This window comes from Equus asinus, chromosome 4 (genome assembly GCF_041296235.1).
Source record: "Equus asinus isolate D_3611 breed Donkey chromosome 4, EquAss-T2T_v2, whole genome shotgun sequence".
In the NCBI taxonomy this organism is placed as follows: Eukaryota; Metazoa; Chordata; class Mammalia; order Perissodactyla; family Equidae; genus Equus; species Equus asinus.
The window spans coordinates 87585164-87597883 of record NC_091793.1 but is presented as its reverse complement, the minus strand read 5'-3'; the positions used below and the strand labels follow the sequence as shown (position 1 = coordinate 87597883).

Below are 12720 nucleotides of genomic sequence, written 5' to 3'. Positions count from 1 at the left end.
ATATTTCCGAGTGCAGTACATCGCATGGAGAACAAACAACAGAACTTCAGCATATGTCTCACGCAGTGAAAGCTTTAAAACTGGCCCGTAAAACCGAATTCTTTGGTACACAGTGAAAAATATTTTTTGATTCCATAATCCATACTGCAGTAAAGTTGGGTATAATCATTTTTAAAAGTTGCTGTGTCCACGGACAGCTGTTCTTCATACATACTGGGAATGTTTCCTTTACATTCCTAAGGACATAAGAGTTTGACTTCAAGCCAATACCTCTAGAAATGGTGAAAACTAAACACACCCCATACTGACGCTTTTACTCTCCCAACAAACTTTCTCCCACAACTAAAATGTTAAAACTTTTACCCCACAGCCCACATTCTGAGATTAGTCCAATAACTAATGTTCTGTCCAAGTAAAATACATTTTGTCATAGCTTGAAAATGTTACCTTTCACAGAAGTATAGTATTTCTGACCAGCAGGGAACATATGTCAACATTATCTATTATTACCCAATGTCAGGACCAAAAAGGGAAGGTGGGTGGTGGATGTTAATAACGACTTAAGCGATTTCTAAAAGAGGCATTTGAGAAGTACAAAGCCAGAAGTTTCAAATGTTTTGTCTTATTTTCGCTGTGTCAGCAACCTGCCCCCCCAGCCCAACAAGAACAAACCTAACGCTGCCTCCAACCCAACGCCTAGTTCTCTTTTCAATTTTAGCCAACGCTTTGCTAAGCTGGAAAGTTTGAAAAATACCCTAGAAAACTTCTTCACCAGAAATGAAAAACAAAAACATATGACCAGCAATGATGAAAGCAACTCCCACTCACTGAGAAAAAGATTTTCAATCACAGAAGCACACGGCTTTTGGATTTGAAAATTTATTTTCATTTTTCAAGCTACTTGTCTGGTGTTTAGATTTAGGGGTTGGGTTTCTTGTTTGACATTGGAGAAGCTGGGGGAAATGCTGGTTGGGAGGGTAATTGTATTGAAGCAATTTTCTCAAAGGTAAGCAGAAAGCATTCTGCTCACCCAACAAGGCTACAGAGGAGACAATGCCCATCTTGAGTTGAATAAGGGGTTTCCCCTGCGGAAGGAGCTGAAAGTCACATTCCACAACAGTCCAGAGGAGGAAATGTGTCTCCCACTTTTCCCAAAGTTGGAGCAAGATGTGGCACAAAATTTATTGTGAACCTGTGGCTGACCATGCCCCCTCTCCTGGGCAGTCATGACCATGAACTGCAAATGTACTTGGAGGTATCATCATGACTGGGAGCAATTAAGTTCTTGTTGTCTCTTTAGGCCATGTGGTTCTGTCCAGTGTTTCTCAAGGAAAAGAAATTTGATTTCTCACCTCACCACACGAGCATCTTGGGAAAGAGATTACTTTGGCTTACAGATAAAGACGTGAGTCCTGGGTGAGGCCTGGAGCAGAAAGTACCGGGGTAATACATCCCCTGCGTACTGGAGATTGTGTACTTTCCATCAGGGCCATAGTGTCTTGGGGTTCTGGGCCTATTGACAAGTAGGTTCTCATTCACTCACCTCTTTGGCTGCTGTAAAAATGGATCTTTCCCTTTGAAGAAAACATTCAGGAAAGATAATAAAATGAAAGCATCTAAATAAATTCCTCATGCTATGAGACCCTCAGAACTACAGAAAACTCAACCCACGGCAGAGCACGTGTCACAAGACTGTGGAGGAAGGTGGCAATGCTTACTCTTTTGACTTTTGGAGGAAGTTATCCTAATTCGTTCTTCCTCATCTCACACAGCTTCTGAGGACAGAAGTCATAGAACTATAGGTTCCTTCTAGATATATCACTAAGGCAAAAAAGGAGATTTTAATCCTATCATTTTAAGAAGTCAATATTGCTACCCAAACAACATGTTAATTACTAAGTGGCAGAAGTCCATATTCATTCCACAACTGACTGGTGGATCTAAAACAATCAAATTATAGAGAATTTTTCACTCTTCTTGTGATGTGGTTTTGTCCAATGTGTCAAGCAGAGGAGACTGCTTTCAGGTAATCCTTCCAGTGTCGTAGGAGAGATGGGGCTCCCGCAGTTATTCAGCCCAGCGTCCTCTCTCCCTGACTCCTCCAGGACCATGTTTATAACATAGCCGGTGAGGTCAGGGGTTTGTTTGTGTTCATGGTAGAGGATGAAGTTAACTAGCCACCTCTCATTTAAAATATGGCTTCTGCGAAGCCCCACCTGAGCTAACAAACCACAGAAGATGTTGTACAACAATGATAGTAACCTAGATAGAGTGTTCTTTAGGAGAATCTTTAAATGTTGAGATTGGAAAAAAAACTAAAGGTTCAACCTCCTTGTTTGTAAAGATGAGAATTGAAGCCAAGAGACTTCAAGCAACTTGCTATGTCACATAGCTTAGTAGGTGCCCTAACTCCATTCCATTTGGGCATGACGTCGTGGGAAACTAAGTAATGTTTTGGAAGTGTTGGAAGCTGGGATCCTGGTCTTCTTGGGGTGGGGAGAGGTAGCAGATTGCGAAAGCTAAGAGAGGACCCTCTGGGGTGCTGATCCCTCGATTAGGATGCTGTTTACATGGGCTTCTTCACCTACGATTTGGGTCTGCGAGTATGTTATCCTTCAATTAAAAAAAGAAGAAAGGAAAGAAGGAGAAAAATAATTAAATACAGTAATATATATATATATCATTTCCGATAAAAATCTCTAGATACAAAATTTAAGGTAAAATAAAACAGTACATACAAAGAGGGTTGACTTAAGTTAGCCTAACTTCAAGTTCCAGCTCCAACACTGGGAAATAAGAATTCCAGGAAAGAAGACAGTCATATATGTCTTCAAAACAGTAATAATAATACAAATAATAGTTTTCATTTGAAATGTACTAATCAGATTACACGATGTTCTATTATTCATTTCCCTTGATCTTCAAAACGATCTGTTCTCCAAGGAGAAAATCTATTTGTATGGTCACTTTGTAACTATGAAAACTAAAGTTCAGAGAGATTTATTAACTTGCCAAAGGTGACCCAGCTAGTAGGCTGGTGCGGCAGGAAGGAGAAGCTGGGTATTCTGACCCCTGGATCCCTAGGTGTTCTCCACACTATAATGTGTTGCCAGTAATAATATTGTCTTGCTTTTGTGGGGACAAAGGGCATTTTCATTCATTCCACACAAATACATACCAAAGATTAGGTTAGGCACTTTAAGGATTACAAACATGGAATGGAAACCTTTCTTCAAGAAATTTGTTCTTTCAAAAGGAAGTGAAACAGCTTAGTTTTTAAGATATAAGTTCAATCACCAAAAATTAATCTTACGGGACAATTTTGTCTTCACTTGCATTTTGAGATGGCCAGAGTCTAAGAAAAGCTGAGGAAGCATTTTAGGCTAAAATTGCCGAGAACTAAGTTCCTTTTTGAGGCTAGAAACATTTTTAGGGGTGGAAGTGGGGGAAGATTTGATATTTTAATTGCTTTTCTCTGCTGGTGCATGACTCATGAATAGGCTTTATGACTTATAGACAGGCTAATAGACAGTAATAAAAATATGAGTATCAATGTTCGTTTTTTTAATTTGGAATCTAAAAAATGTAAATGATGCTTAATCTCTACCACATACCATCTAGTAAAATTTGCAGAGAAAAAAAAAAAAGCTTGGCAGAGACAAGAAAATTAAAACATGAAATTATGTCTGGGCCTTCTTCCTACCGATGTCATTTGATCAGCAAACTTGGTTGATCTTCGGAAGCTTTGCCAGTTTTAATGGGGAGCACATTAATTTGTATGATAGCCTCTTGGGTGAATAGGTTACAGGTCCTGCTTCAGAGTTATCCCGGAACCTTTTTCTGGTTAATATCATCACAATTCTTGCTTTTTATGTTGGCCTATGATTAATGGATGACATTTGCCTGAATTTGGATTGAGTGTTAATATACCATATTACACTGCAACTGACAGGCTCCCTTCTTCAATTTATTTGAGGCATCTTGCAGAAGAATAGTAAAACGTATGATGGATCCAGATACGACTGGCCAAAAGCAGACAAGAAAAAGAATTATGCCAAATTAATATAACTGAAATAAGCAGGACATTGGAGAATTTAGCCAATTATTTTCTACCCTCTTATTACCAATTTAGAGCACCACACAGTCAGTATGTTTGGTTGCCATAAGAAGAATAACTGTAAGGCTTAAAATACCAAAATAATAAACTAAACCCAAATTAGAATGTGAATTACTGTAATCTTTCTGAACAAAAGGATACTAACATGAACTAAAAGTTAAAAATCCATACATGTTGTTGATTCAGCAATTCTACTTCTAGAAACATGTTTTAAGAGAATAATCAAGAACAAGGACAAATATTTGGCTGCATGGAACATTTATGCCAACCATATCTACAATCTTGAAAAGATTGGAAACAACCTAAATGCTCAACAATAGGGGATTGATTAAATAAATAATGGTGCAGCCAAGATAAAGGGTGTTGTGAAAGAATATTTAACGACACTGAAATATATTCAATATACATTCTTACATGAAAAGAGATTTAAAAATTAAAGTAGGATTTACATCTTTTTTAAATCTTTTTTTAAGTGTATAACATAACGTACATAGATGAAATGTTTGGAAGGCTGTGAACGAAAATACTACTAATGGTTATTTTCTAACTGGGATTTTTGGGTGGTTTCTAATTTTCTTTACCTTATATATCTATACTTCCTAAATTTTCTGTAATGGACATGAATGAGTTTGGTTAGGAGGAAAATAAAACAGATTTTTTTTAATAAAGAAGAATGGCCTCCATCATGCTACAGAAGCATTTGTCAATGCAGAAAAAGAGAAAAGGGTATAGGCACATTATTTGTGTCATGTTTTTTTCCATTCAAAGTGAAAACCCCCTCCAACAAAAATGAAAATAAAATTCAATGACTGTTTTTAATTACTCTACTTTTGTGTTGCCATCCTATAATGTTAAATATTTAAATTATTTGAGGACAATATTGAAAGTATCAAATTTAAACATAGCAGTGTTGTTCAGTGGGCTACAGCTTTGATACTTAATCTGCTATTATGCATTTACATAATTTTTCAGTGTCTCAGTTTAATTACTAATAAAAGGGGGATAGGCTGTGAGTCATACTCAGCTTGTTGAAAAATATTAGAGCAATCATACCAAAAGAATACTTTAATTTCATTTGGTCCAGGTCCTGCTTTAGAACAGCATTAAAAATAAATATAGAGAAAGAGATGGAGAAAGTGAATCATCTTATTTACATTTAGCATAATGCAAACTAGCATTTCTTTAATAGGTGTTCAGTACCTGAAGTGCTAAATTATGGCAACTTAAAAGCAACTTCTTAATGGAAAATCTTAGCATTTTTAATCTTATTGCAGATGCAGATTTTTTACCTTGTCAACTCAGAATTCATCTGATTTTGAAAAAGAAAAATCTTTTACTTGGAGACAAAGGTAAGCCACAGTACACCTCAAACTAATTAAAGATGAATCTTTCCTGGAACAATGGTACAAAGAAAAAAAGCAAATTATATTTTATAACACAGACAAAACAGTCATCTACCAAAAGAATATTGCCTTCTTTTAATTATTAGAATAAATCATTCCATGGAAAACTGTTTGGCACATAGTGAAGATAAGAAGATGATAAATATAATACAAAAAAAATAGAAAGAGAAAGATTCTCTATTCAAGCAAACTCATCCTAGTTGCAAGGGAAACCCTTGAAGGATCATATACCAAGACACTTCAGAGGCTTGTCCACGATGCTTCACATACAACCTGGAGATAACCTAGTCTGATTAAGATTGACCCAATTTAATTTTCAGTAACTGACCTTTTGTAGTATTCCAACTAAAATAAAATATTTGAAACTCTTCTCAAAAAGGATCATTGTTAGGAGAAAAGATGTGGTAGCTATTTTATTCAGTAAGTATGAGTTGAGTCAACATGAAGCTGGTGGTTGTGCTTGACTAGCTAGGGTACTAAGTATTCGAGGGTAGAGCGGTAGGTTGGAGCAGAGCCTGGGATGCTGTTTGAGTTCTATTTTTGGGTAACCTTCCTTTTTCGAGAGACTTTTGTGGTCCTGAGAACCCGGGTGAATTTCTTTTTCTTTTTTTTTTGGCTTAAACAACATCTGTTTATTTCTCACAGTTCTAGAGGCTGGGAAGTCCAAGATAAGGCTGGGTGAATTTCTAGAAGCTTTCCCTGTCTTTGGTTTTTAGCCCAACCGTAGATACTTGGAAACTACACTTGCAAGAACTCTGGTTACTTTGCAGCAGAAGGACATTTAATTAAAGAAAGAAAGTAAATAAACCTATTAAGTTATTCCTTACTGTCCCTCTGAGTCAGCTGCCCAGTGCCCCTCATGGTCCTTGGATAAAGTCTCTTTCCAGAGACAGATCTACCCAATCAATGACAAAGTTCTCTGGCAGTGCTAAGAGGACTGTTCACTTTTCACTTTTCTTTGCTATGGTGACTGGCTCACTCTTGTCCACTAACTTCCTATGAGTTTCCCCCTTCAGACTCAGCTTCCAGTAGCACTGTTAGCTCTAGAAAATGGCACATCACCCTGAAAAGAATCTCCTCACGAGACCCAATTCTTATACTAGCAATTAAGCTCTCTCTAAATTTCTATTTTGCTCTCCCTTAAACGATTGCACACTTCTCTTTATTCTTAATTACGTTCATCTTGACTGAAACTCTGTCCGTTAACCCACTTCCCAATTAGGGTATTCAATGCTTCATGTTGCCTCCATAGTTCTTCCAATAATATTTGGAACACAGTAGGACATTTAGGAGAAATTCTTGTTCTAGGGCCACAAGTTTGGCTTGGTGAACTTTTGTTCATTCTCCTGAAGGACTGGGACTCATGATGCAATGAAAGAATACAGACACATGAGAAACAGAAAATCTCTAATAATAACCACAGTTTGCATAGAAAAATCAAGAGTGTAACATTTGACACTAGACAGCACACACTTCTCAGTCTGTTCAGATATAACAGTATTATGAGAAGGGAAGGGAATAAATATAAAGCATATTTTGCAAGAATTTTGGCCATGAATATAAATGATGAGCACAGAAGGGTTATTTAGGGATAATAGAGCTGAGAGAATTTGGGATGGTGTTTTCATTTATGTTAATGCTTTTTTTCAGATAAGGAAAATCTGATTATCTTTATAATAACATTCATAGCTACCATTTTGTGCATACTCTGTCAGGGATTCTTTACATATGTTTTCTTAATTAATCTACACAATTGCCCTTCCTTACCATTTCATAGGTGAGGAAATCAAGGTTCAGAGAAATTAAGTAATTTGCCCACTGTCAAACAGTTAGTAAGTGAAAAAAACGTGTTCAAACTGAGGTCAACAGGTTCTGCAGCCTGTGCACTACCGTGCAAATGAAGGCAGTGAAGAGGGAAGAGCTAGGGGTGCAGAAAAGAGCTGCAATTGTTTGAATAAACAAGACCTCAGAAGAGGCTAGAAAAATTAGATCCAAAACACAGGTTCAGGAGGAAACATATGTCTAGCAAGGCAGAAACATACTTCTCAGAGACAAAAGGAAGAACTGCATTAAAAATTAAATGGTTCTATATTTGAAGGTGACATTACAACTAAAACAGTATTGAATGATCATCCAGAAGGTTAAAATTTTGGGGGTCTTTAAAGCTAATTACTTGCCCTAGATGGTATACTAAAACTTTGTTGAAGAGTAGAATCGGGTACAACAGGTCTGTCTTGGACATTAACCATCCACTTAGTTACTGATCTTTTAATTAGTTTCCTCACTTTCCAGACAGCCCCACAGTACATGCGTGGAGCCATGTGGACTGCATTCCTTAAGACTATATCATACAATCTTACACAATAATAACTATAACACTACAGTATGGTACAAAAGCTTTAGACTAAGAGTCAAGAGACCTAAGTTCTTGTTGAAGATTTACTAACTAATCTCGTGAGCATAAGAATTTCTTTTACCTTCTTTGTGACCAATATTTCCAGTCTGTGTAGGAAAATATTAATTTATTTAACAAATATTCATTGAGAGCCTACAATGTTGCAGGCACAATTATATGTGCTACAGAGTGTACCCTATATCCAATTTCTCTACCCTCCTGGAACTTACATCGTGGTAAGGGGCAGCAGAGTCAGAAAATCACAAAGGAAGGAAATCAATAAACAGAGTCTCAGGAAGTAATATGTAGAAAATAACACAGAAAATGTAAGAGAATATACAGCAAAGAGATGAGGTCCAGGCTCTTAGCCTATCAAGGCAAGAGATGATGGTGGCTCTTGGGAAAGTACTAGATATACTCAGGATACCAAAAATATAAGATTTACTGATGCATTGGATATAGGGTGGTAAAGGTAATAAAGAATAAAAGATGAATTATAGTTTTTCTTTTCCATACCTATATAGACGAGGTTGGCATTTACCGAGCTGGAGAAAAATGGTGAAGATCAGGTTTGCGAGTTTGACTGAAGTAGGATAGAAATGGTGGCCAAGAGAATCTAAGACATATAGAAACTGTGTATAAGCCCAGTTGATAGAATCATGAACTCAGATGTCCAATTCACTAAATATTAAGGTTAAGAATAGGACAAAGAAGATTGTTGTTCTACAGCCAAAGCCATTGGAGACCTAGTAAATTGCTCTAGAGATCTATACATGATATGTAGAAGATGGCATACACATCTGGAAGACAGGAGGGCAAAGCAAAGATGGAGGGGACCTCTCTCAGCCACTGGTTTGCGCAAGAGATCTTGTTATCTCTTTATTCTCAAAGAATAAATGAGTTAGGAGACCATAGGAATATGCCTGGGTGGGTTTAGTGTGAAACCTGCCATTTTATTTTGTGAGGGCTGGACTTATCACCTCAGAAGTGTGAAAACAGGTGCGAAAAACAAAAACATCCCCCCTTCCCGCCCCCATTTCTTCTAATAAATGCATTCTTTGTTAAAATGCTTTACGCAGACAATAAATGATTCTAAATATCCAGAGTCCTTACTCTCCATGCCTACTCTTCACCTTCTTCAATAGAACTGTCTAAAACTCCTGGGATCACGTATGTGGTGTCATGATAAGCTCAAGGAGATATCGGGTTAATTGCTATGGAACACACTTTCGTTTCAATTTTCCACAAGTTACTACACTTAAAAATACTGGTTTCATCATCTGTTTGATACGAAGACACTCCGCAAATGTTGTTAGGCAGAGTGAGGAATATTTCTGCCCCGTTAAAAGGAACCACGTTGCTCAAGTCATCACCACTCGCACAGGACTGAAGACAAACTGTCACTGTTCCCATTTACAATGAGGATAAGTTACAACCAAGTATCGTGTAAGATGTTGCAAGCGAAAGCATCTTGTAAATTGTAGTATAATACGCAAATATAAGGTGTGATTCTTACGTTCTTATTCAATCGTGAAGAAATGGACGCTGGCTATCAGTAGGTGGAATTCCTACAGATTTTTATTCCTTAAGGCTGGATCACAAATGTGCCCTTACAACCAAAGCTAGTCTTGAACAATCTAAGCAATTACTATTGCTGAGAAGAATGGTGACTTGACAAGCGTAGCGTGAATTTGACCATAATAGTTTCACTTCAGCACCAGATATTTGACATTCAATAGCACTGAAGAAGGTAAAGGGTGGTTTTTTCACGCCTTTTTTATATTTGGTAAGTGATAGGTCCCACCCAATTAGAGTTCCAATTTACTTTAAATGATAGATTTTACAAAAAAACCTCACCTAAACCCCTATCTCATGTATTTTTATCAAATTTTAACCTCTTTCTTAAAGTACAGAGGCCAATTTACCCACTAAAATTGTCCCCTGGCATGGCTACCTTTGCAAATAAAAATTATCTCATAAATTTGTTTTATACCCTTCTTTGCTACCCACAGAAACTGCTGGCTTCACTAGTTTCTTCCCTCTCCTCTAAATCCAGCCATTCTCTCATTCTATTCTGTCTAAATTCACACCCATACAGGTCTCTATTATGAAAGAAAATATATTATTCAGTACTTGAATCCTTCCATCCTCAATCATGTTCAAAAATGTTTTTTTCTCTTCTTCCTTGTGTCAGTAAAGTGAGAACACATATTTGGCTTTGTTGTAGCTAATGTGTCGAGCATTTCTAAATGCACATCCTCCTTTATGAGTTGCCAATGTCACACAAATTTTTTAAATGTGAGCTTTTAAATGATAAGGACCCAGCCTCCATCAAGTCTTTAGCACCGTGATTCTCTCACCCAGGAAGCCCCCGTCTTGATGTTCCAACCACTGACTCCAACGTGTTGGGGAACTTTCTTGATAGAAATCATTCATGTGCATTTTCAAGTCTCAGTTTACAAACACGACCAGATAGATTGTCATAAGGCCAATGCACACCACCCTGCCTCCACATCCACATCACTAATTTGACAGCACAAAATGTTAACGCTAGCTTTATTTTGAATTTGTTTATTAAACATTTCCTTTATCCTGGACAAAAAAGACACTATGGATTGTTAGTAAATTCTTCTGCTGCTGCTATTAGAAATTGTTTTAAGAACCCATAGCTCTGCGAGGAAATAAGCAATTCCTACCCACTCCAAGCACGTGCCAGTTGCTGCCATCTTTTCCAATTCACAACTTCCAGAGTTAAGTCTAACCTCAGCTGTAAAAAAAAAGACAGAAGCCAGAATGCAGTGGTCAAGACATTCAGATCAGCAAGGCTTCCTAAACTCGCTGTCCTCCAGAGCAGAGTTAAGACAGAAATTCCACTCAAAGGACACTCCAGTCATCAAATCCAAGACCTGTTCAAAACAAAAGGATAAAAATGAGATCAAAACACAAAAACTCCACAGCTTTATTTAAGAAGTGCTATTTAAGCTATAAAGGATTTCCTGTTGTTCTTGTTCTAAATAATTTTAATAGCATTCTTTTGTTCTTGGGTTACTCTATATCCAAATAATCATGTATGTAAATGACTCCATACAACAGTGGATGCCACTGACAATGTCAACATTACTGTTTATCCAGAAGCATTATATGTTCATGCAAAAATGGCATTAAAAGCTTGTGGTCAGATCAAAAAACCACAACTGTAATTGTTTATTTATATAGCTCACCATTACTCTGTAGTGTAACTTTACATTTTCAAAAATTTCTAAACATTGCCGAGTTAGTCTTAGAAGAATGAAAAATGCATCGTTCGCCTAAATGATTAAAGACAAACAACTTAGGACTATGCATGCAGCAAGATGCTTTAATATGGAAATTATTTACTTTGCCAAGGCTTATAGTTTTCATTTTGATGCTGCCCTTGAAAACTCCATGATAACAGGGCCATTCAGTGGAATTTCTGCATTTTGCTCTTTAGTTCAGGGCAGCTGGTTTCTTTCCTCTCTAAGCAGAAAGCTAAAGTATATTTATCACTCTAACAGTGACTCAAAACAAACAGGAAGTCTTCATCAGCCGGCTCCTGGGCATAGCTGATACTAGGTACTGGCAGAAAGGAAACAGAGACCTCATTCTGTGGGAGTCCGACAGAATGTACATGCAGATGCAGGCGATAACAAAGTTAGGGATGCTCCAAATGACCACCGTGTTCTCCCAAGATTAAGTGCACTTGCAGTGCTCACCAGTTTTCAGAGTCTGTGAGAATTCCTCAGGAGTTTTCCTTTCCATTTCAGTTTGAAAGAGGAGTTTGAACTGGATACCACGAGCCTTAGAATCCTTGTGAACCTATGCACCAAAGGAAACCTGGGAGCGAGCTATTCTGGGAGATTTGGCTTTGATCTGGTTGCTAGGAAAAAGCCCTGCTTTTGTCTGGAAGTATTCTGAATGGCTCCTTCAGTCGGAATGAGGCCTGCAGGTCACTGTCTGAATTAAGTGAAGAGGACTTTTTTTTTTTAATTCTAAAAATGAAGTTGTCGCTGTGTGCCACAATAAAGCTGGAGAGAAGGAACTCTGCTGCCGAGCCCTGGCAGTGGCTCTTTGCTACAGCTTAAACTCCAAGGTACACTGTGAAAGTCACTGAGGCATGCTCGCAGATCAAATGTATGCAAATACTCCTCAGTGGCACGCATGTTCCTAGAGACCTTCGCCTTCACCTTGTTTTTCAGATAAAACCTGTTTCAGATTCAAAGCCCACTTTATTTTTCTTAGTATAAATGTTCATTATCAAACAGCTTTTTTAACCTTGTAAATAAATAGAAAGGTCAAACATTCACACCTAACTTTTTGCAGCTCAACCAAACAGAATGGATTGGACTGCAAACTGCTCATATTGATTCAAAAAGTATTGAGCAATACACTTTGGGGGGGTCCCTTAAATTTTTTTTCATTTGTTGACTAATCTCCTTGTTTGTGATAATGCTTATACCTTTGACTTTACAGCCATTATCTAATCTTCACAGGTCCTGGTGAGGTAAAAAGGGAGCACGTCTTATCTCCATTCTACAGATGAGGAAACAGAGAGGCAGGGAGGTTGAGTAACAAGCTCATGTTTTAAGTGGCACGCTCTGTCCAAATGCAAAAATGACAGTAGGGCACAGACTTTGTTTTTGCAGGAATGGGGCTGGATATTCACCTGGTCACTCATACGTTCACCAATCCCCTTTATGATTAGCATTTCTGCAGTGACAGAACTGAATCTCCATACAACCTATTGGAAAAGTATGCAGCAAACCAGCCCAAGTGAGGACCAAACC

General features: G+C 37.7%; 1 long non-coding RNA gene across 1 annotated transcript in view; it reads right to left on the bottom strand.

Moving 5' to 3' along the window:
- Positions 1–10461: 10461 nt before the first annotated feature.
- LOC106825097 (uncharacterized) overlaps positions 10462–12720 on the bottom strand; it is a 68152-nt gene continuing 65893 nt past the window's right edge. The window contains exon 7 of the long non-coding RNA XR_011502797.1: positions 10462–10821. This is a non-coding gene — a long non-coding RNA (uncharacterized lncRNA). The remainder of the gene's footprint in view (positions 10822–12720) is intronic.